Here is a 21,816-nt window from a genome sequence, read left to right on the forward strand (position 1 = left end):
ACTTCCACCTATAGAAAAGGAAAGAGTCAAAAGCAGGTGATCAAGTTGCTTTGGGGATTAATATGGCTACAGGGCTTGGGTTTTAACTCATAGGTCATGGATTTGTATTAAGCCAGCATGAAGACAAAAGCTGTATTGCTTCATGTCTCTAGCATACGAGACACAGTAACTAAAATGAATTATTTCAGTAAGCAACAAAATTAAATAGGATTATTGCCTTTCTGGGCTACTGGTCTTTTAAAGGAAGAACTGTGGCCAGAGACCAGAACAATGAGGAGAAAATTCTGTCGCTTTGGAAACAAGGTTGGCAAGACACATGCCATTTCCTCTTCAGAGCTCTTGATTCCACTATACATTGCCAAGAACTACTTTCAGCCCCCTTGACTATTGTGCATTGATGTTACCAGCCTTGGCCAAGAAAACTTCTGGAATTGAGTCTGCAGTTAGCCAACATTAGCCATTCTAGATAGGCTATCCTCATTCTTTTTTATGTGTTATTATTCAAACTCAAAAGACTGCAGATTTCTTTATGAGTTTTAAATCCCCTGTAAGGTACTGTCTGTGGCCTGCAGTCAGGAAGAATGACATACAAAATGTGAAAGTCATCAGTCTATTTCCTTCTTTCAGGTACTTACTGCAAGGGGTTAGTGTTTTTGTTCTGGTGATAATGGTGGTTGTTTGATTTGACTTTCTTTCTTTTTTTTTAAAGATTTTATTTATCTATTAATGAGACACACACACACAGAGAGAGAGAGAGAGAGAGAGAGAGAGAGAAGCAGAGGGAGAAGCAGGCTCCATGCAAGGAGCCAGATGTGGGACTTGATCCCGGGACTGCAGGATCATGCCCTGGAGCGAAGGCAGGCGCTAAACCCCTGAGCCATCGAGGGATCCCCTTGTTTTGTTTTTAATACAGGTTATTTAAACAAGATGAAAGAAAAGCAGTTCACCCATTTGTCCCCCCTGTACCCTCCCATCTCTAGTAACCATTAGTGTGTTCTCTATTCTCTCTGTCCATAAGTTTATTCTTTAAATTTTATTTTTTTTTTTTTGGATTCCACATATAAGAGAAATCATAAGGCATTGTCTTTCTCAGTCTGTCTTATTTCATTTGGCATATGTGCTTGAGGTCCATCCATGTCATTGCAAATGGCCAGATTTCATTATTTTTTATGACTAAATAATATTCCATTATATATGTATACCACAATTTGTTTATTCGTTCATCTATTGTTGGACACTTAGGCTGTTTCTGTATCTTGGCTATTGTAGATAATGCTGCAGTAAACATGGGGATGCATGTACCTTTCCAAGTTAGTATGTTTGTTTTGTTCAGATAAATACCTAGAAGTGAAATTGCTGGATCATATGGTAAATCTATTTTTAGCTTTTTGAGGAACCTCTATACATAAGCAGTAAACGCCTTGACATATATCTTGATGATGATTTTGTTTAATCTGACACCAAAAGCAAAGACAAACGAATAGGACTATATCAAGTTAAAAAGCTTCTGCATGGTAAAGGAAGCTATCAACAAAATGAAAAGGCAACCAACTGAATGTAGGACAGTACTTGTAAATCATGTATCAGATGAGGGGGTGATATCCAAAAGATATAAAAAACTTAACTCAGTGGAAAAAAAGAAAATGATCAGACCAAAAAATGAAATGTGAATAGACCTTTTTTCAAAACAGACATATAGGTGGCCAATAGATAAATGAAAAGATGCTTTACATTATTAATCACCAGGGAAATGCAAATCAAAACCACAATAAATATGTTAATTGTACTGGAATTTAAAAATTAATTAAAAATAAATACATAAAAATCTATTTTTAAAAAATTAAAAAAACCACGAGGGCTGTTATCATAAAGACTAGAAATAACAAGTGTTGGCAAGCATGTGGAAGAAAGGGAACCCTTATGCACTGTTGATGGGATTGTAAACTGGTGCAGCCATTATGGAAAAAACATGGAGGTTCCTCAAAAAATTAAAAATAGGACTACCATATGATCCAGCAATTGCACTTCTGCGTATTTATCCAGAAAAGACCAATTTTGATACTAGCATACAGTTGAAGAGTTTCCACTGAAATCAAGGATACATTATAATGCTTATGTTTTCTTTTAACCTAAAACCTACTTAAAAACTCAGACCTAATATACATATAAAATATAAAATACATTATCATATAGTTATATTAACATGTTAATATAATAACAATAATGCATATTTTTTATTACCATATAATATTGATAATATATAATATATGACTATACAATATTGAATATTAATATTATATTTTATAAACATATTATCAAATATCAATTATTGACTCAACATAGGTTTATTTTTTTTCAACATAGGTTTAGATTATTTTGCTGTTTGTAAAAGTGAATTAGTAAGAACTCCTCTAATACTATCTGATACTAACCTTTAGATATTTTTAACAAAAATGCTAGTTAAAAGGGATGAAAATAAACAAGTGTAATAACTTACTCTAGGTGCTCTGATAGACGTTCAAAGTTCACAAAGGCAATGAAGACAATATGTTCAATTATATCTGGAAGGCTAGTGAAGGACATCATCGATGATACCAGTGGGTACACGCTGCATTTACCAAGAAAATTACACTTAACTGAGTCATATAACAATTAGATATATGACTTTGATTCCCATAAGTAGGAAATTTACCAACTTACCTCACTCTCCCCCAGTCAAGAGCTCTACAAGGTAGACTTGACTGTTAACTATATACTTGATCCATATAATAAACCAAACTCTAAAATATTATTAATGCTGCACATGGGATTCTATAGTAAGAGGAGGTGGGATGTCCTCTTGGAATTTTTGAACTTTAATTTTCAAGATGATTTGATATTTTGACTTTAGAGTTTACCATAAATATTTGGTAGTATTTAAGTAATCTGGACATATCTGAGAAGAAATACAGTAATATTTATAGAAAATATTCAAAGAGTTATTGGCTAAGATTCAGACACATTTTTATAAGATAAACAACAAATATTTCTTGTGCTTTAAAGGAATATGATCAAGAAATCATTATTTAAGTTAAAATGAGGTTAGATTTTAGGTCAGATCAGATTGGTGACAAGATCATATTGAAGCCAGAGCTGGTTTATCTATTAATCTGATAGGAAAAATTGCTGGGTGGTATCATCCAGCTGAAGAAGGGGAAAGTAGATGGGAGCTTTAAAAAAATCATTCTTGATTTTGGGACAGTTAGGATTTTACAATTTAATAGCTCTCATACTCTGAGACATCCTAAGACAAAGTCTAGACAAATATGTTAGAGAGCAAAATCAATATCTTATTCAGAGGGCAAAGGATAGAAAAGGAAATAATGGCTTAGTTCTAAAAAAATATTCCAAGACACAACTGTGGTAGAAGAAAATGGAACTAACTTAATAGATGTAAGTAGTAGGATATCAAGTAATTGTCTTGAAAAGAATAGTGGAACATCATAGCAAAAAACATTAGTAGAATATTGTACACACTTAGTAAAATTTTTTAAGCTGTAGCAAAACATGCGTATTTAAGGTCAATGACACTTGATATCTCAGAAAAAGCTGTGCTTCCAAGAGAATAATGTGTCAGGTTGGGCCCTTTTGTAGATGACTAGGAACATTGTTGGCTTGCAACCACTAGTTCTTGTATAGGAAGGGCAAGGAGAGACCAAAGAAAGAGGCAGGCCATCCCAGATTGGTATGAGACAAGTTTTTTTTTTTTTTTTAATTTTTAGGGTTTTTTTGTTTTGTTTTGTTTTTTGTTTTTTTGTTTTTCCCCTTTACGATAAGTGTACTCTTTAATCCGAGACACCTCTCAGTGGTCGAGCATCTGCCTTTGGTTCAGGGCATAATCCTGGAGTCCCAGGATCAAGTCCCCCATCAGTCTTCCTGCATGGAGCCTGCTTCTCTCTCTGCCTATGTCTCTGCCTCACTCTCTGTGTGTGTGTGTCTCTCATGAATAAATGAATAAGATCTTTAAAAAAAGTGTACTCTTTAATCCTCCTCCCCTAGTTCTCCTATATGCCCCACCCCCCCTTCCCTCTGGTAACCATCAGTTCATTCTTTGTAGTTAAGAGTCTGTTTCTTGGTTTGTCTCTCTTTGTTTTTCCTTGGCTCATTTGTTTTGTTTCTTAAATTCCACATATGAGTAAGATCATATGATATTCATCTTTGACTTATTTTGCTTATGATTATACTCTCTAGCTCTATCCATGTTGTTACAAATGGCAAGATTTCATTATTATGTATTTCATATATATATTTTTGTTTCATATATTTCAATATATTTCAAATATTTCATTATTTTTAATATATATGTATATATCACTTCTTCTTTATCCATTCATAAATAGACATTTGGGCCGCTTCCATAATTTGGTTATTGTAAGTAATGCTGCAGTAAACATGGAGTACAAGGGGGTACCCGGGTGACTCAATCTGTTGAGTGTCTGGCTCTTGATTTCGGCTCAGGTCATGATCTCAGGTTTGTGGGATCGAGCCCCATGTTGGGCTCTGCTCTCAGCATGGCGTCTGCCTGTACTCCTTCCTCTGCTTCTTCCCCCTCCCGCTATCTCTATAATTTAAAAAAATCACAAAAAATTAATATAGAAGTGCATATATCCCTTTGAATTAGTATTTTTGTATTCCTTGGGTATTCTGTATTCTTTTGGTGAGTGTGATTCTTGGATCATAGGGTAGTTCTATTTTTAATTTTTGAGGAACCTCCATGCTATTTTCCAGAGTGACTACGCCAGTTTGCATTCCATGAACAGTGCAACAGTGTTCCCCTTTTTCCACATCCTCACCAACACCTGTTGTTTCTTGTGTTTTTTATTTTAGCCATTCTGACAGGTGTGAGGTGATATTTCATTGAATTTGTGATTTGCATTTCCCTGGTGGTAAGTGATGATGAGCATCTTTTCATGCATCTGTTGGCCATCTGTATATCTTCTTTGGAGAAATGTTTGTTCATGTCTTCTATTTTTTTTATTGAATTGTTTTTTGAGTGTTGAATCATATCAGTTCTTTATACATTTGGGATCCTAACCCTTTATCAGATATATCATTAGCAAATATCTTCTCCCACTCTGTAGGTTGCCTTTCAGTTTTGTTGATTGTTTCCTTTGATGTGCAGAAGCTTTTTTATTTTGATGCACATCCAACAGTTTATTTTTGCTTTTATTTCCTTTGCCTCAGGAGACAATCTAGAAAAATGTTGTTACAGCCGATGTCAAAGAGATTACTGCCTGTGCTCTTTTCAAGGATTTTGATAGATTCCTGTCTTACATTTAGGTCTTTCATCTGTTTTGAATTTGTTTTTGTGTATGGTAAAAGAAAGTGGTCTAGTTTCATTATTTTGCATGTAGCTTTCCAGTTTTCCTAGCACATTTTGTTGAAGGGACACATTTTTCCCATTGGATATTCATTCCTCCTTTGTGGAAGATTGATTGACCATATAATTGTGGTCTTATTTCTGTGTTTTCTGTTCTATTCCATTGATCTATGCTTCTATTTTTATGCTGTCACCATACTGTTTTAATTACAACTGCTTTGTGGTTTTGTTTTGTTTTTGTTTTTAAAGATTTTATTATTTATTCATGAGAGACACAGAGAGAGGCAAAGATATAGGCAGAGGGAGAAGCAGGCTCCCTGTGAGGAGCCTGATGTGGGACTGGATCCTAGAACCCCAGGACCACAACCTGAGCCAAAGGCAGACACTCAACCACTGAGCCACTCAGGTGCCCCTACAACTGCTTTGTAATATAACTTGAAATCTAGAATTATGATACCTCCAGGTTTTTTTTTTTTTTTTCAAGATTGCTTTTGCTTTTTGAGGTCTCTGCAAATTTGGGTTTTTTTTGTTGTTGTTCTGGTTATGTGAAAAATGCTGTTGGTATTTTGATAGGGATTGCATTAAATCTATGGAATACTTTGAGTAGTATAGATATTTTAACACGATTCTCTCAACTCATGTACATGGAATATCTTTCCATTTCTTTATGCCGTGTTCAATTTCTGTCATCAGTGTTTTAATAGATTTTAGAGTACAGGCCTTTCACCTCTTTGGTTAAGCTTATTCCTAGGTATTTTATTGTACGTGGTGCAATTATAAATGGGATTGTTTTCTTAATTTCACTTTCTGCTGCTTCATTAATAGTCTATAGGAATGCAACTAATTTTTATACATTGTTTTTATATTCTGTCACTTTCCTGAATTTATTTATCAGTTCTAGTAGTTTTTTGGTGGAGTCTTTTGGGCTTTCTATATAGTATTATGTCATCTACATATAGTGAGAATTTTACTTCTTTCTTACCAGTTTAGATGACTTTCATTTTTTAATGTTGTCTTATTGCTGTGGCTAAGACTCCCACTAATATGTTGAATAAAAGTGGTGAGAGTGAACATTCTTGTTTTGTTCCTGACCTTAGCATAAAAGTTCTCAGTTTTTCACCATTGATATGATATTGCCTATGGGTTTTTCATATAAGGCTTTCACTGTGTTGAGATGTTTCCTCTAGACTACTTTGAGAGAGTTTTTATCATGATTGGATGTTGGACTTTGTCAGATGCTTTTTCTGCATCTATTAAAATGATCAAATATAGTTTTTTTTTTGTAAATCAATGCACTTGGCATTTTTTAAAGATTTATTCATGAGAGAGAGAGAGAGAGAGAGAACATGAGCAAGGGGAAGGGTGGAGGGAGAGAGAAAGAGAGGATCCTCAAGCAAACTCCCTGCAGAGCACAGAGCACAGCACAGGACTTGATCCCAGGACCCTGAGATTGTTACCTGAGCTGAATTCAAGAGTCCACTGCTCAACCAACTGATCCACCCAGGTGCCCTGATCATGTTTTTCTTTTCTTTTTTTTAATCCTTTCTCTTATTAACGTGATATATAACATTGATTATTTTGTGACTATTAAACCATTTTTGCATCTTGGAAATAAATCCCACTTGATTGTGATGTATGTTTTTTAAAAATATATTTTTGGATTCAGTTTGCTAATATTTTGTTGAGCATTTTTAAAAAAGATTTTATTCATATATTTATGAGGGGGGTACAAGTGAGCAAGAGAGGTGGGGGAGAAGCAAAGGGAGAGGGACAGCAGACTCTGCACTGAGTGGGGAGCCCAGGGCTTGACTCAGACCCATGACCCCAAGATCATCACCTGAACTGAAATCAAGAGTCAGAGGCCAAACCAACTGAGCCACCCAGGCGGCCTTGTTGAGGATTTTTTTAAAAAATATTTTATTTACTTATTTTTGAGAGAGAGAGAAGGAGAGAGAGAGCACATGTTCATCAGTAGGGGGAGGAGCAGTAGGAGAGGGACAAGCAGATTCCATGTTAAGCATGGCACGTGTCCTGGGGTTCCATCCTACTATCCTGAGATCACAACCTGAGCCGAAATCAAGAGCTGGATACTTAACTTACTGACGCCCTCCAGGCACCCCATGTTGACAATTTTTCATCTATATTCATGAGAGATACTGGCTTATAGTTCTCTTTTTTAGTGGTATCTTTATCTAGTTTTGGTATCAGGGTGATACTAGTCTCATAGAATGAATTTTGAAGTTTTTCTTCCTCTTGTATTTCTTTGGAATAGTTCAAGAAGAACTCTTCTTTAAATATTAGGTAGAATTTGCCTGTGGAGCAATCTGGTCTTAGACTCTGTTTTTTGATTATTGGTTGTTTCATTGCTGGTAACCAGTTTGTTCAAATTTTCTATTTCTTCCTGTGTTACTTTTGATTAGTTATATGTTTCTAAGAATTTATCAAAGTCTTAGAAGTTGTCCAGTTTGTTAGCACATAGATTTTCATAATATTCTGTTACAATTGTTTGTATCTCTATGTTGTTGGTTTTTATTTCCCCTCTTTCATTAGAATTTTTTTATTTGAGTCATTTTTCTCTTTCTAGAGGTTAATCAATTTTGTTGATTTTTTCCAAAGAACTAGCTCCTTGCTTTCATTGATCTGTTCTACTGTTGGGGTTTTTTGTTTTTGTTTTTGTTTTTGTTTCCATATCATTCATTTCTGCTCTAATATTTATCATTTCCTTCCTTTTGCTGGGTTTGGTTTTGTTTGTTCTTTTTGTAGTTCCTTTAGGTATAAGGTCAGATTGTTTATATGAGATTTTTCTTGCTTCCAGAGGTAAGCCTATACTGCTATAAACTTCTCTCATAGAACCATTTTTGCTGCATCCCAAAGATTTTATACCATTAAACTTTCATTTTCATGTAATTTTTGTTTTCTTCTCTTATTTCTTGGCTAACCCATTTGCTATTTAATAGCATGTTACTTTTTGTAAGATTTTATTTATTTGAGAGAGAAAGAGAGAGAATGGGAACAGGGGGAGGAATAGAGGGAGAGGGACAAGCATACTCCACATTCAGCACAGACTCAGGGCTCCATCCCATGACCTTGGGATCATGATCTGAGCTAAAATCAACACTCAGACACCTAGCCAACTAAGCTACCCAGATGCCCGTAATAGTATGTTATTTAACCTCTATGTATTGTGCTCTTTCCAGATGTTGTGTGTGTGTGTGTGGTGATTTCCAGTTTAATAGTGTTTTGCTCAGAAAAAAATGAAGATGACTTTTTGTTTTTTTAATTTGTTGAGACTTATTGTGTGGCCTAATACATAATCTCTTCTGGAGAATGTTCTATGTGCATTCAGAAAGAATGTGTATTCTGCAGTTTTAGGATGGAATGTTCTGAATATATCTGTTAAATCCATCTGGTCCGGTGTGTAACTCAAAGCTGTTTCCTTGTTGATTTTCTGTTTGGATGATCTCTTCATCAAAGTAAGTAGGGTATTAAAGTCCCCTACTATTATTGTGTATTACTATTGATTATGTTTGCTATTAGCTGTTTTATGTATTTGGGTACTTGCATGTTGGTGCATAGATATTCACAATTGTTATATCCTCTTGTTGGATTGTCCCCTTTATTATTATATAGTGTCCTTCTTAGTCTCTTATTACAATCTTTGTTTTAAAATCTATTTTGTCTGATGTAAGTATTGCTACTCTGGCTTTCTTTTGACATTCATATTTGCATAACAAATATTTCTCCATCCCTAACTTTCAGTCCACTGGTGTCTTTTGGTCTGTAGGCAAAATATAATAGGCAGCATATAATAGGTCTTGTTTTTTTAACTGCTGTCACCCTTAGTCTTTTGATTGGAACATTTATTCCCTTTACTTTCAAAGTAATTAATAATAGATAACATTTTTATTGCCATTTTGTTACTGGTTTTGTTTTGTTTAATAAGCAAGGGACTCATGCTAGGCTTAGATGAGCAGCTGCAAATTAGTAAATCTCCACACCTGTCCACCAACACCTGAAGCATTTATATAAAGCTTTAGCCAGGTTTGGTCACATTGTCCAGATGATATCAATACCATATTACTTTCTCAAGACTGTGTCCTTGAGCCAACTTTTGGAAGGAGGGAAGGCAAGTGGGATGCACATACTAAGGATAGGGAGCAAGGGAGGAGCCACCAATTGCCTGTGTCCAGGTCATAGGTCAGGTGCTGGTTACATCTTCTTGATGACTTCCCTCCACACTCCATCCCTCCAGACTAGCTCTTAAAATCTCACATACTCCTCTTCTCCATAACATGGCCTGAGTAGTCAGAAGGGTGTTTTACTGGCATGGAGGTGGCTCTTTTGCTGCATTGGAGGTAGATGTCACAGCAACAATATAGGTTCATGCAAGAGAAAACACAGATTAAGACAATGATTTCCAAATCAATGACAGCTTTATCTAGTAACAGCCCCCCTGATTTAAACCACTGATTTCTGAAGTCCCAAATGGAGGGGGATGGATCATTCAGGTGTTCACTTCTGTTTCATGTGATTTAGTAAAAATGACCCATTAGCAAAATCATCAGGTATGAACACACAGCATTCTATTTAGCTAATGGCAAGGTGCCTTCCTGTGAGGCAGTAATAAAGTCCAGGGCCATCCTATTTTGGAAGATAGCTTTTCTTTATTAGGGGTATTTCAGTGTTCAATAAAAACACTTTGTTGGCTATCATTTAAGACTTGCTGGGTGAATTTAGCAAGGGTTTCTATGTGTGCTATAATGTCCTCCAGGCCAATGGAGGGAACAAAGACAGCAGCCAAATGATTATAGCAGTGAAAAACAGAATGCTCATCTGGTCTTGAGGAGAGAGGAAAGTTATATATAGAGAGAAACTCAGATATTAAAAAAAAAGGCAAAAACAAAAAACAACAAAGAACGTGTTGCCCATACCTTTGGTGGTTGGAGCCTCTTGCTCATTGATGTTTTATGAAAAATAATATTGGTGTTATTTCCCACACTAACTTTATGTTTTGTGGGGTTTGGACTGCAAGGGGAAGTCTTTTGAATGTACACAAGAATTCTGGCAGGAGTGTAATATCAAACTTGAAATTATCTCAGATGGCAGATAGAGGGGCAGCCTGGGTGGCTCAGCAGTTTAGCGCCGCCTTCAGCCCAGGGTATGATCCTGGAGACCCGGGATTGAGTCTCACGTCAAGCTCCCTGCATGGAGCCTGCTTCTCCCTCTACCTGTGTCTCTGTCTCTGTCTGTCTCTGTCTCTCATGAATAAATAAATAAAATCTTAAAAAAAAAAGATGGCAGATAGAGTATGATATGGTATAAAGAACACAAGCCAATTTCAGATGTCCATGGACTCTGATGCTTACCAGCCATGAGACAGTGAAACTCTGAAGGTATTATTTCCTCTTCTGTAAGATTGGGAAGACCGAGATAGCGGATGAGTACATTTCTCTTAACCTCAAGTATTCTCAGATCTAACATGATACCAAGAGGTCTTTTTGGTTGTTTTTTTTTTTTTTTTTTTTTTTCTTTCCCAAGGTAGATGCAAGTCTCTTAAGTTTGGTCCTGTGCTTTTCTTGGTTAACCAAGTACACAGCAAGTTACTAGTCTTCACTTATTATTACTTACAGAATGAAAGAGTAAGTGATGTTATGCAAAACTGTGCTGTCTTTATTATAATGCAAAATAGCAAATGTTTCTATTAGCAAGCAGTTTACTCACATGACATAATTGTTTCTAACTGTAGAGAACACATGGCCTGGGGATCATGAATCTTTAATGGATTTTAAGGTTTAAAGGCACTGGGATAAAAATAGACCCTGGGACTGTTGAGTAATGTTGATTATGCATTAAATTTTGCCATGCATCAGAAGGATAATATGTTTCTATGCATTCCATTTCTATTTCTCATTATCTGCATCCTACATCATTAACTTTTAATGAATCTGGGATTTTGTTTGCTGTCCTACCATTGGAAATGTTCTTTTTTTTTTCTCCAGTGTCTAACACTTTTGAAGAGACAAAGGGTATTTTCTTTTGGTATGCAGTTCCTATTAACAGCTCGGTCTTATTCTCTTGAGTTTGTTATAACTAAAAACAGAAGAAGAGAGAGTCCTTGGCAAAAAGTCTTCAAGAATTTATCATCAAACTATCATATCCTCGCTCTAAGAGCAAGAATTTTGTTTTCTATGGAAATTAGGGAGATTATATCTTGACATAAATTTCCCGATGTCCCCAAGAAACACTAGAAGAATGCATTTCAAAATGCTGTAAGCTGAAGGAATTGTTCTCAGATATCATGTAGTCAGGTAATATGACATTCTGTAGGAGAATATATTTAATATATTTAAGACAGTGTTCTATTTCATTGATTCTTATTTTCTTTATAATTGCCATGCATGACAGTATATTTGACTTGTGGACAGTAAGCAGCCTGGTTCCAATTGAAGACCACCATGGCATGGGTCCTGCCCTACTGAAATGGCAAAAGTAAGTGGAAAAGAGTAACTATCTCTTCTATTTAAGTGGAAGTTGCATGCAAAGGTAATTTCCAAGGGCTTGGGACTTGATTCCACATATGAAGAATGCAATTATGTCCATAGAGTGACCCCTTATAACTCAGACCTACATATATGGCACTGGCTTTTTATACTTTGTTGATACTTCATTGATACTGTTTTGCTGTTGAGAGCTGGGGAATCCAGAGAATTTTATTGTCTTTCTTATCTGTAGACAGAAGAGTGTTTTTCTGCCGAATGCAAGCCCTGTGATTGTTACAAATCTATTTAACTACGGTTACTTAGGGATGGACTAGAATTTTTCTCACATATCATGTAGCTACCACAAAAAGTTCTCAGTCTAACATTCAAGATTAAAGTTCTGTTTCTAGTCCGGATGTCTTAAAACTGTGGTCCACAAGGTCTGAATGGCTTTTCACAGAACCATCAGTAGATATTAAGGGAAATGAGCGACAGGGTTATGGGATTCTATTCTATTGAAGCAGAGCAGCGCTACCCTTGTTATCTGTTGCATGTATTAGGATTGCTTAAGATTAAAGTTCAAGAAAGGATTAACTGCAGAACCCCGGACAATGATGGTTCTAATTTAATCTTTATCTCTGATACTATAAAAGACCTCTGCCCTGTTAAATTATATTCTCTCTTTACTCAGAATATTACTGTGCCTTGCTGAGGCTTTGCCATATTTAGTGCAAGACATTGGGCTGTGAAAGCTGTCAGGAGCAAGTTTCTGATTTGACACTCACACTCTGCCTTCTTGTCATGCCCCTTAATCCTTCTTTAAAATCTAGTCACTCAGGGTGCCTGGGTGGTTCCGTGGGTTAATCATCTGCCTTCAGCTTACATCATGATCCCAGAGTCCTGGGATCGAGCCCTGCTTCAGGGATCCCTGCTCAGTGGGGAGTCTGCCTTTCTCTCTCCCTCTGCTCCTCTTCTGGCTCTTGCTCTCTTTCACTCTCTCTCTCTCAAGTAAATAAATAAAATCTTTAAAAAAAAGATTTTATTTATTTATTCATGAGAGACAAAGAGAGAGAGAGGCAGAGACATAGGCAGAGGGAAAGGCAGGCTCCATGCAGGGAGTCTCCTGATGTGGGACTCGATCCTGGGACTCCAGGATCACACCCTGGGCCGAAGGCAGAGGCTCAACTGCTGAGCCACCCAGGCGTCCCAATAAATAAATTTTTTAAAAAGATAAATAAAAATAAATAAATGAAATCCAGTCACTTGCTTCTCAAACTCAGTCACATAAATATCCTATATGCAAAAGTGGGAGTGGCCTCCTCCATCCTTTACAGATAGGGATTAAAGAGATTCACCTCATGTGTTTTCTGAATTAGCTAAGGTACAAGAATTAAGGCTCGTGCATGCCCCAAGTGGAGATTAGTCGCAATTGAATCCTAGTGTTCAGGATTGCTAAAAAAAAAACTTTTTTTTTTTTTTAATCTCTAGGTTAAAAACAAACATAATTCTCTCAGTTTACAAACAGACCATGATATTACTGTAGTTGAGATGATTTAGATATTTGAATTTTTGATAACAGAGTAACAGCCTCAGAGGGATTATGTGGTCAGTAGTCACCTTACTGACAACTGAACATGTCCCACATTAACATGGACTTTCTCGTGAACAGTCCTCCTTTGTTTTCTAGTGTACTGACCCATCTCCCTGTGAATTGCACTTCTTCCTTTCAGAGAAGTATTTAGATACATAATATATAGGTCAGAGTGTCAGGACAGTGCTTCAAACTCCATAAGAAGTGAGAGGGATTTCTGATTAATGTCATGACCAAGTGGAATCCTCTCATCTCTTCTTAAACTGTAGCACATCAGTGTATTAAGTTAAGACTTATCTTTGTAGAATATGTGGTAGTGGTTTATTGAATATGGTCTAATAGTGAGGGATTGAATCCATGATCAATTAATTAGCAACTAGATCACTGTGGACATGATCTACTGTTTCTTAGCCTAAAAAGGAAATAATCATAGGCAGAGAATTGGACATAACAGAATCATTAGGCCACACTTTGTTATTGTAAAAATGCATGCCATTTTATAAGTCATTCCCTTTCTCTGAGATTCAGTTGCCTCAATTGTAAATGAGTAGGCTATTTTGTCAAAGATTTCTCTGGATCTAGATTTTATTTTTCATTCTGATTGGGACTAAGAGAGAAAATTTGCAGATGAGATTCAGGAAGAGCTTCACAAAGAAGCTTATGTATGATCCTTAAGGTAAAAGCAGGTCTAGAATCGGTCCAGACCATGAACAGACTAACCTAGATACAAGGAACAATGTTAGCTCAGGCACACAAGTGGTAAATCACAGATCACCTATATGCCAGTGCCAAACCTAGACATTTGTCTATGTGATATTTTATTCAAAACTAATCAGTAAATAAGAGATTATGAAAGCTAAATTTATTCGATATAAAGGCCTTTATTTTATTATATATTGCTTGTTTTTTTAAAAAGATTTTATTTGAGAGAGAGAGCATGAGCAGGGGAAAGGGGCAGAGGGAGAGGGAGAAGCAGACTCCCTGCTGAGAAGGGAGCCCAACGTGGAGCTTGATTCCAGGACCCTGGGATCATGACCTGAGCCAAAGGCAGACACTTAACTGACTGAGGCACCCAGGCACCACCATATTGCCTTTTTTTTTTACAGTTAAAAATATTCTTTATATAATTATATACACTTTATATATATTTTACTTTTTAAGTTTTTTTTTTTTTTAGTTTTAATTCCGGTATACTTAACATACATTATATTAGTTTCAGGTGTACAATATAGTTTTTCAGCAGTTCTACATATTACTCTGTACTAATCGTGATAAGTGTGCTCTTAATCTCCTTCATCTATTTCACCCATCTCTCCCCCTCCCTCCATTCCCCCTTCGGTAACTACCAGTTTGTTCTCTTTCAAATATTCTTTTTTACATGGAGCATCAGTAAACAACATGGAATATGCAGTCTTAAAAATCTCCTTACTGTGCAAAATTAAAAGTCAGTAACAATATAGTAGTCACTGGGATGTTTTCTTAAGCATTACAAGTCCATAAACAAAATTGGGAAATACTTGGGCAAATCAGATAGCAAATAATTCTGGCTGGAGCTCCAATCTTTTTGTTTGACTGTAAGATTAGTAAGATAAAGTTTGAAGGCCATGAATATCAGGGTAGCTATTACTATAATCATGTCCTATTAATGAAGATACAGAAGTTCAGGAAGACAAGTTCTTTATCCAAAGTTTCATAATAACTACTTTCAGACTTGAAAAACATGAAAGATTCTAAAGTATAGGAAACAAACTGAGGATTGCTGGAGCGGAGGTGGGCAGGGAATGGGGTAATTGGGTGACGGGCATTAAGGAGGCACATGGTATGATGAGCACTGGGTATTAAATGCAACTGATGAATTACTGAACACTACATCTGACTAATTATGTACTATATGTTGGCTAATTGAATTTAAATTTAAAACTTTTTTTTTTTTTTTTTAAAGAAAGGATATGTTTCTAATGACTTCAAAATAGGGAGTGGTCAAGATCATTAACTTCTTAACCAGTGATGATCTTGGTGAGAGCCTACCATTGATGTAGTGAGGATGGAATTGATTTTGCTTAGGATTGTAGGACAATAGAAAGTTATTTAAAAAAAAATGAATTTCAGGGCAGCCACGTGGCTCAGTGGTTTAGCGCCACCTACGGCCCAGGGTGTGATGCTAGAGACCCAGGATCGACTCCCTGGATGGAACCTGCTTCTTCCTCAGCCTGTGTCTCTGACTCTCTCTCTCTGTGTCTCTCAGCCTCTTTTTTTTCCAGCATGACACTAATTTTTCTTTGGGTTATTACGTGTGACTTGGGTAAAATTCTCAGTCAAAGTGCATTGTGTTCCAGAAATATACAACAGGGAAAAGACCTTTTCTTCAGTAAATGGTGCTGGTAAAACTGGACCACTCTCTTACACCATACACAAAAATAAACTCAAAATGGATTAAAGACCTAAATGTAAGAGCTGAAACCATAAAAATTCTAAGAGAACAGGCAGTAATTTCTCTGACATTGGCCATAGCAGCATATTTCTAGATATGTCTTCTAAGTCAAGAGAAACAAAAGCAAAAATAAACTATAGGGACTACATCAAAATAAAAAAAAAATTTCGTACAATGGAGAAAACCATCAACAAAACAAAAAGGCAACCTCCTGAATGGGAGAAGACAGTTGTAAAAGATATATCTAATAAGGGGTTAATATCCAAAATACAGAAAGAAGCTGCACGATTCAACACCAAGAAATCAAATCAAAACAAAACAGAAATCTGATTTAAAAGTGGGCAGAGGGGGCGCTTGGATGGCTTAGTCAGTTAAGCATCAGACTCTTGGTTTTGGCTCAGGTCATGCTTGCTCTCAGGGTGGTGATATTGGGCCCGACATCTGACTCCATGCTGAGTAAGGAGCCTGATTGAGATTCTTTCTCTACCTCTCCCTTTGCCTACTTCCTGCTCACTCTCTATTTTTCTGTCTTTCTCTCTAAAATAAATCAATAAATCTTGAAAAAATAAAATAAAAATGGTCAGGGGAACTGAATGGCATTTTTCCAAAGAAAAATACACTGATGGCCAACATACACATGAAAAGATGCTCAATATCACTAATCACCAGGGAAATGCAAAAACCAAGTGAGATATTCTTAACCCTGTAAGAATAGCTAAAATCAAAAAGACAGAAAATAACAAGTGATTGTGAAGATGTGGAGAAAAAGGAACCCTCATGCACTGTTGGTAGGAATGAAAACTGGTGCAGCCACTATGGAAAATGGTTTGGAGGCTCCTCAAAAAATTAAAAATAGAAATTCCATGTGTTCCAGTAATTTCACTATGGGATATTTATCCAAAGAAAAAGAAAACACAAAATCAAAAAGTTATATGTGCCCATTTATTGCAGCATTATTTACAATGCCAAATTATGGAAACAATCCAAGATTTCAGTGATAGATGAATAGATAAAGGTGCACACACACACACACACACACCCAATGGAGTATTACTTAACCATCAAAATAGGATGAGATCTTGCCATTTGTGACAACATGGATGGATATAAAGTATTATGCTAAGTGGTATGTCAGACTGAGAAAGAAAAATATCATATGATTTCATTCATATGTAGCATCTAAAAAACAAAACAAATGAATAAACAAAGAAAAAGCAGAATCAGACATATAAATACAGAGAACAAACTGATGGTTGCCAGAGGGAAGGGAGTGAGGGATGGACAAAGTGGGTGTAGAGGAGTGGGAGATAAAAATTTCAGTTATGGAGTAAGTAAATCATGGGGAAAAAAAGGCACAGCATTAGGAATATAGCCAATGGTATTGTGATAGTGTTACATGGTGACAGATGGTCGGTGTACTTGTGGTGAGCATAGTATAACATACAGAAATGTCGAATAACTATGTTGTATACCTGAAACTAATGTAGCATTGTGTATCAACTATACTCAAATAATGTTTTTTTTTTTTTTAATTTAAAAAAACAAAATTGGGATCCCTGGGTGGCGCAGCGGTTTGGCGCCTGCCTTTGGCCCAGGGCGCGATCCTGGAGACCCGGGATCGATTCCCACATCGGGCTCCCGGTGCATGGAGCCTGCTTCTCCCTCTGCCTGTGTCTCTGCCTCTCTCTCTCTCTGTGACTATCATAAATAAATAAAAAAATTAAAAAAAAAAATAAAAAAAATAAAAAAAAAAATAAAAAAACAAAATTGCATTGCCTTCTCTGGGCAAAACTTGGGTTTTTGAGCAAAACTAGTCCACTCGGGCTTTCCCACTTGGAATTTAAATTAGTTTTAACATCTGTGGTTTATATTATTAAAGCATTAAATAAAAGGAAGCCAGATACATACAAATTGCCAAAACACTTTCCTCCCTGTAAAAGCAGAAATTGGTAGAATTATACTCACACTGAAAAAATTCCATCTGGACTGAAGGGGGAAAAAGAAGAGGGCAAAGACTTTTTTTCTTTTTTTCCAAGGGCAAAGACATTTGAAAATTTTGTAGGTAATTGGGAGATTGAAACTTGACAATTTAGATTTTGAAGGAAGTGGCAAAGTTGCCAATAGTGACTAACAGAACAGGAGAAGACACTACCAGAATGTGGAAAGATGGTGAGTTCTGCTTTGAGAATTATTGGATATTGAAGGCAGAACATTTATTCTGACTTAAATTATGTAAAAGTATAAAACACTCACAGTGAACAGCAGATAGGGTAAGGTAGTGGAAATGCTAGAACTGATCTGGGCAGTGGATCTTTTCTTTGCTAGACTCTTGATATACTGTGTAATGCATGAGTAGTTGCACAGGCTAAACAAAAATTCAAATATCTAAAAATTAAGAACAAAATACTTCACAGTTTTGTACTATTCGCTCATTTACCTTTCAGGATTTTGTCTGGATTTCATTGAAATAACTCATTATGCTGACCAAGTTCTATTAATAATCATGAAGCAAAGTTCTTATTTGCATATTCCTTCAAACACACAGTATTAAATTTCAATTATTGCTAGTTACAGTAAGTTGTGTACTTTATCATGTGTCTCACTAAACACAGTGTCCAGTCTGCTTATAAGTCTGAAACAAGAAAAAAGAAACTGGTGGTCTATGGAAAACAAAACAAAACAAAACAAAACAAAACAATGAACTCAAAGCACTAAAGATGGAATAAAGACAAAAGACCACAGATTTTAAAATGAAAAAAAAAAGAGTATAAAAAATGCAAGAATGTGGAGGTCTCAATGTCAGTGAATAAAAATGATATCAGAGCTTTGAAGATTTCTAAGGTGGTATAGGTATTCTGAAGTAGTAGAGTATCTGTGATGCCAAGTCTTATATACAACCATAGTTTTATATAGATGAAAGCATGTTGAAATCACTATTGTTTATAAGATCAAGGGATGTCTATTTGTATAGCAAGGTCTCTAAAAATGGTGGCAGAAGCTGGATTAGATAGCAAGCCTATGAACCAAGTTGTAGGATTAACTAAGAGTTTGGGAAATGACAGTGAGGAGGAGCACCACTCAAATCCTTTATTTTAGTTGTGTTCCTTTCAGCAGCCCTAGATTGTCACTCTGCCAAAAAGGTGCTACTCTTCCTTTTGAGGATTAGGATCAAATGTGAAAAGAATAGTGAAAGGCTGGCAGCAGCTTATCAGATGGAGCTCTTCTCTCTGCCTGTGCTACTAAATAACACCAGGCTGGTCTTTAAATTCTGCTCCTAAAGTGATTCTGTGTATTTTCATGGCATCTATCAGTGTTGTGCAAATCAAACACCAATCCATCCTTCCTTATGAAGACATTTGAGGTTTCACAAGGAAGAAAATGACATTACAAAAGGAAGACTATTTTATTAATCATGAATATTTGCTAAAAGAATAATAAACAAATGGATGTATACGTATGTGCCAAGGAAGGTTATATGCTACTGCCTAATAAAATGCAGTCGCCTTTTTGTTCCTGTAAAACTAACCTCATTTTGTGAAGGGATTTTTTTTTTTTTTCACTCTCACAGTACAGACTGATACCATGGAAATGGGGATGTAGGCTGAAACCAGAGAAGAATTTAGGAGAGTTACTCTAAGGATTTCATTAATTGAATAAGCTCTTGCGAAAAATGAATGCTAGTCATGGATGCTACAAAGGGATGAGTGGTTGGAGAAAGTAAGAACATTTTGAGGGACCTAGAGGCTGACAAATATTTTATCACTCTTGCATGAGTAGCTTAATTTCTCCATAGATTAAAGCTCGGAATTTGTAACTTTTGAATAGAGTATTGCCTAAGTAGGTAAATCCACAGGCTGTCAAGTAAAGGAAATTGGTATATCTGTGTTTCTCATTTCAAAGAAGAGATTTGTAATTGTGCTATAGCATATAAAATTCCAATCAAAGTTTTGTATACTCAGAATGATTCTGGATCCTGGTTCTAATACTATGTAGTTAATATGATATACAAAGTATTGTCTGAAAAGTAAAGTCATAAAGACTAATAAATACCAGATATTTTCCTTCTATATTTGCCACTTAGCAGTCTATCTTGGTACAGCTTTGTCTAATTAAGTCATCACCACCATTAAAGAATACAACTGTGTTAATGCTACATGGGATGTTAATAGTTAATAGTAACTAGAAATATATTGTTTCTTCTTTAGGTACCAAGTGGCAGCAGCTTGGTGGTACGGTAAACACTAAGAGAAGAGCCTAGGAATGGCAAGATATTCACCAAACTCTAATTTTGTCCATGATTAATTCTAATGTTTCACACAAAATTTTGCCACATACTAACTGTCCAGAGCATTTATTTATTTTTTCATCTCAAATGTTATTCAGTTGAGTTGAAAGAATTATATATTCAGGAAAAAATATGAGAAGTATATAAATATGAAATAATTAAATATTTCAGGTTTCCTAGACAACAGATCCTAGGGCAAAAGTTTCCATGCTATCACATTATAGGAGTTTAATCAGGGAAAAGCAAAAGTGAAGGTTAAATGAAGTGAAGCAGAGAAATAGAACAAATAGTGAAGGAGCATTAGTTCTCAATAAGCACAATTGATGACAGGACAGCCTTAGAAAGCCCAAGTAAAATTTCTGTATTTCAGGGAATTTCATAAAAGTAGGCTGTGAGAATAAGTTATCTGCTGGCTTCTTCCCAGTCTCTATTCCCTATTGATCAAAGCCTATGCACAGGTCATTAACAATCTGTATGTCCAGGATCTGTTACTTGGCCCCTTACCTAAGCTTTTGGGGATGTCAGAGGCTCTGTGTATTCACATAGGCTAGCACACAGATGCAGCTGTCTACTGTTGTCACCTGGCACACGTGAGATTCTTACTTTCTGGTGGTGGTGGTAGCATTTGCTGCAGAAATACAGACTTGAACCATCTGCAGGGCCATTTTGGAGCAAGATATTCTTCAAGGTTGAAGTTGGGGAAATAGGTGAATTTGAGCATATCTTGGGTGGCACATAGTTTAGCAAAAGCCATTTTCTATGTCATTCCTGTGCAGTTAGACCATGCAGAAAAGGAAGTTGCCCTCATTTGAGGCCATATCTAGTCCTTCAAGTAACCATCAGTTTAAATATTCCCAAAAGATTAGATTAAAAGGCTTATGAAGACAAAAAAAACCCTTAAGCAAAATTCAGGAGTCAATGTTTTTTTTTTTTTTAATTTTATTTATTTATGATAGTCACAGAGAGAGAGAGAGAGAGAGAGAGAGGCAGAGACACAGGCAGAGGGAGAAGCAGGCTCCATGCACCGGAAGCCCGACGTGGGATTCGATCCCGGGTCTCCAGGATCGCGCCCTGGGCCAAAGGCAGGCGCCAAACCGCTGCACCACCCAGGGATCCCAGGAGTCAATGTTTATATCCATTTATCTCCTGTCCCATCTGTTTTAGATTCCCCTAATGTTTGACCATCACTTTGGCTTATGTGGGTTGCTTACTTAGAGGGATAGTCCATATTGAGCCCATGGTGGTCTGTACACTTAGTTGTTTTGCCCTTTGTCCTTGGGGATACGGTTGGTGAAATTGACTATTTTCATATAATGTTGGGTTCTGCACCATCAAAAGAAAGCCTGATGGACCCCCTGGGGCAAACATATGCTCACTATCACTCTTGAGAAAATACTAATGGATTATTAGTAGTATAACTCTTTCCTTTGTACTACTTCCCACAAAAGAAAAGCCTAGAAAGCAAAGTGGTAACCCCAGATTGTAGTGGATAGCTTACTATATTCCCTGGCAAGAGCACAGCAATATGTTCCCCTCAGGAAGCAGGACCAATTACCTGACAGATCCTAAGATTTGGGGAATGAGAAGTATAAATTCCTGAAGTGGACAAATGGGAGTGATTGTGTGAGATATTGATCCTACTTCTACTCCTTCATTACCAATGTACTATTA

The 21,816-nt window shown here is 36.3% G+C and overlaps 1 long non-coding RNA gene across 1 annotated transcript; it reads left to right on the plus strand.

Moving 5' to 3' along the window:
• The first annotated feature begins 344 nt into the window (after positions 1–344).
• Positions 345–20,182, plus strand: LOC144324642 (uncharacterized). Its single transcript, XR_013390076.1, has 3 exons — positions 345–627; positions 11,765–11,848; positions 20,066–20,182. It is a non-coding gene; the product is annotated as an uncharacterized LOC144324642 (long non-coding RNA).
• Positions 20,183–21,816: the final 1,634 nt, after the last annotated feature.

The sequence above is a fragment of the Canis aureus genome, chromosome 12 (assembly GCF_053574225.1).
Source record: "Canis aureus isolate CA01 chromosome 12, VMU_Caureus_v.1.0, whole genome shotgun sequence".
NCBI classification, from domain to species: domain Eukaryota; kingdom Metazoa; phylum Chordata; class Mammalia; order Carnivora; family Canidae; genus Canis; species Canis aureus.